The sequence below is a fragment of the Montipora foliosa genome, chromosome 10, assembly GCF_036669935.1.
Source record: "Montipora foliosa isolate CH-2021 chromosome 10, ASM3666993v2, whole genome shotgun sequence".
NCBI classification, from domain to species: Eukaryota; Metazoa; Cnidaria; class Anthozoa; order Scleractinia; family Acroporidae; genus Montipora; species Montipora foliosa.
Window position 1 is genome coordinate 37,317,667 of NC_090878.1, and position 4,050 is coordinate 37,321,716.

Here is a 4,050-nt window from a genome sequence, read left to right on the forward strand (position 1 = left end):
GTCAAACTTGAAGAAAATATGCTCATCTCAAAGCTCCACAACATTTTAATCTTCCAAACGTTACAATAGTTGCCCAATGACAAACTCTCTTCGATCAAGCCGTATGTAACAAACATGTCTGCAACCGCCAGGCTGATCACCAGGTACATGCTATGCTTGCGAAGGATTCGCTCTTTCAGAAAAAGAATGATTGTAAGGGCATTCATGGTCACTATAGCAACAGCTTCGATGTTAAGTACTGTCAGCCAGGCAATGCACTCGGATGAAGAAAAGCGCTCGAAATTTGGAGTATCTGTTCTGTTTTGGTGATGAGAATCATTGGCCATCTACGTGAAGAAAGAAAACGACGATTAGAACATTAGGATAGTTTGTGATTGGCTAAGAGAAATGCGGTGTTTAGCTAACGCAATACAAAAAAAGAGGAAAGAGGTAATTCGGCAAAAAAATCGAAGGTAACAAACCAAGCATTCTGATTGGCCAATAATCACAGATAGCCAATCAAATGTAAGTCCTCTGCACAATTATCATAACTTTTCTTTTAATTTTCTTTCCGTATACAGTCAACTCCAGTTGTAGCGGACACCCTCGGGACCGAGATTTGGTGTCCGTAATAGCGAGAGTCCGGAATAGCGGGGTGCGAGAAAATTTTAATTTTAAACCATATTTACAGAAGGGGGTCACGTGTGTGTTCATTCTCATTAACTCCAGTACCCTTTTCAGACCCGTTGTCGCCCGTAAAGAGCGTCAGAACTTTATTTACAAACAGAACAGAACTTAACAGAACTTAACAGACGTACCCTTTGTGTACAGTACTAAGTACGTAAAAAACAATCATCGTATGTTGCAGCAATGTCCACACATGCATCGTTTTGGTTTCCTACTGTACTGAAGTACAGTAATCTACATTTCTAAAAAAAAAATATTTTCAAGGAAAAACCTGAACATCAGCTATTGATTGCATCAGCTATCATATTGCCTTAAAAGATCGTTCCAATCGGCTCTGTGTACTTCTCCTTTGAATTGCAACTTCCCCCACTTTGTCGCCAAGGAGACTTAATTCATTAGCAACCTTAAACTCCCCTCTATGAATGAAAAAAGCAGAAAAAATAGACTTGATGATGTGTGCAAATATTCCAAGATGCTGCTTGGTGTCCGCTATAACGAGAGAGAAAACAACAAAATTGTGACGTTGGGACCGAATAAAGTGTCCGTAAGTCCGTAATAGCGAGAGTCCGTAATAGCGGGAGTTTATTTCAGTCAAACGTCTATAACTTTCGCATGGGATTTAGCTGCTGTCTGTAATAGCGGGGTGTCCGTAATAGCGAGGTGTCCGCAAGGCGGGAGTTGACTGTATTATCAGTAAGTAGCCACAATTTTTTTTTCGTAACATTTGAAAAAAATAAACACTGATAAATTTAAGACGTCTAAGCTCGTGCAGTTTAGTTGGTTTTTAAAAACCTTACAAGTTTTGTTTGTCCCAAATTGCACGAAAACATCGTGATTATTCGTATACACGCAATCTCGCTTTAAAGTGATGAACGAATGCACTTCGTATTAGTAACATTCCGTGCTAAAATGTATTTTATTATGATCGTTTGATAAAGCAGCTGAAAATGAAGTAACACAGAGAGAACCAATAGAAGCGGTCTCTAAGTGGCACATTGACATCGAGCACAAAGGCTTGAGTTGATGAGTCTGAATATTGATCCTCAATTGGACGCTATCTATGAGAAGACATTGTTGAGGAAACAGCCTATGTTTCAACCCTATGCACACATTTCTGAGTTGTTTCCCGAGTTCGTCTACTAAATGTCTTGTAAAAGCGCACACAAAATCATTGACTTATGCTTACCTTTTTCCTTGCAGGTTCTTTATAATCTGCCTAAAATACTTGAATGCTGTTGTACGTCCCGTTAACTGAAAGACCGAAAATAATCTATACCTGTTACACGTTTGTCAAATAGCGGAAATCGAAATGTTTTGACTACGTATACGTTTCGAGAGACTTGGCTCTTTTCTTCAAACGATATGTGCCAATAATTTGATACATATGCACTACACTTTTTATTTGTCGAGTCCTTTAAATGTTCAAGTTCAAGTTCAAGATCATAAAATCCGCATATATGTTGCCGGTAAAATCCGTTCTCAGGTTGAATCCGTTTTAACCTAGGTTAAATTAGTGATCCTCATTTTCCCCAGTTTTACGCACTCAGATAGATTGAAAAAACTTTTTTGAAGCCTAAATGAAGCCTAGAGAAAAATTAGGGTCAGGTTAGAATTAGTGTTGGTTTTTATACATAGATATCAATTGACTTATTATACAAAAGTGATTTATGAAAAGAACTGTGTTGGGTTTTGCATGTTCGTCGTCGTAATGTAGTGGTGAAGACACAGGACTATAGATCTGGAAGGTCCGAGCTCGATCACCGGTAACTGACACAGTACAGTTCTTTGTTCCCTAACTTTGTTGTAATGTTGATACTAAATCTATCATTGTATGAATGCAGAAGCTGATAAGATGATATAATATGAAACATTAAGAAGATGTTTTGAGATGCGTAAGACAGAGCTTGAGGGAAGGTATTGGTGTTTTCAATCCTAACAAGGTAGAGTGCATATTCAACCTAGGTAAAATACGGATCACGAATTTAACCTATAAGGTAAAAATTAAAACGGGTTCAACCGATTTGACCGAAAACATATATACAATTTTGAAACAATAACAGGCTAAAGCATTGGCTTAAAAATCCGACCAAAGACAATAAGGTTTTAGAATACGAGAATAAAGCGCAAATTAAGTTAGGAAAGGCGAATGAAAAAATTTTAACATTTCTTAAAGTTTGAAATTTGAAATGTCAATAAAAAATGCCTTAGAGTACCGACGAAAATAAAGAATAAAAGGAGATAAAAGAGAAGAAAAGCGACGGAGATGACAACGATTGGGGAAAATAGACAAACTGTTACAGCTTTGCACGAATATGGCAGCCAGCTAATATGGCAACAGGAAACCGGTTGCTGCAAAAACTTCATTTCAACTGCAGAAAAGACTTTCAAAGCAAAGCAAATAATGTACAATGCGCGAAAGACGCTAAATTACTCACCTTGGACACACCTCTTTCAGTTTTCGTCTTAGGCAATTTGTCTATTCCTTGCTTACCAACTTGTAAAAGCAAGACAACATTAAATCAAGTTTAGGTTCAATTCGTAGGCTAACGACTGAAACGACTGAATGAGTCTGAAGAGAATCAAGGCCCAAAGGCAGCCGAGAGCTTCTTATACCTAGTAAGAGCTCTATCATTAGCAAATTAAGTGTACAACACAGCCTATTTGACTTTATGTTATGCTTTCCCGCGCCAATTAATTTCTAAGAGATGTAATAAAGATGTTATCAACCTTGTTTTACGCTTCAAAGTGCAAGTTACGACACCTTTTTATTTTTTCCAGTAAATTCAGTAACGTCATTGTGCTTCCCCCTCGCGCGAACAATTTAAGTGAAAAAAATTACAAGTGGAAGTTAAGTTACGGAACTTGACCTCTATGAATAAAGGCCGATATATATTTTCTTCCAAGAAAACGTATTCGTGTTTACTAACTTTTTCTTAAACTTGCGAAATTGTGCTGAATGAAAATTTGCTATAGAAGATAGAACCCGAGAGGAAGAAGTTTAAAGTAAGGTTAATTCACAAATTTGGTCACCTGTCCAGCATGAGACAATAACGCCTGCTCGAGGTCATGTTATTGATCGTCAGCATTTTGCAAAAGAAATAACTGAAGCCCGCTCTCAAGTAATATGTAACGAGGTAATGAAAGTATATTCGAGTGTTTATTAAAAAAGACTGGTCTGAAATTTAGGCTTTAAAATGTCATCAGTACATTACCAAGACAACTAGCTCGCACAAAGGAGAGAAAACTATTTTTCCTGCAAAAGACCTGAGAATTGAAGTCGCTTCTAAAAAAAAATGCTAAAGTGAATTGTGAAGTGAGGAACTGACTGAAATATTGTGCTGTTTCACCTTAACAGACAAGATAGAAGCTGTGTTTAAATTAATA

General features: G+C 37.3%; 1 long non-coding RNA gene across 1 annotated transcript; it reads right to left on the bottom strand.

Annotated features, from left to right (window-relative positions):
* Positions 1–813: 813 nt before the first annotated feature.
* On the bottom strand, positions 814–3,224 carry LOC137973898 (uncharacterized). The gene is made up of 3 exons (XR_011117340.1): positions 3,102–3,224; positions 1,853–1,917; positions 814–1,155 (listed from the first exon to the last, which is right to left on the bottom strand). It is a non-coding gene; the product is annotated as an uncharacterized lncRNA (long non-coding RNA).
* Positions 3,225–4,050: the final 826 nt, after the last annotated feature.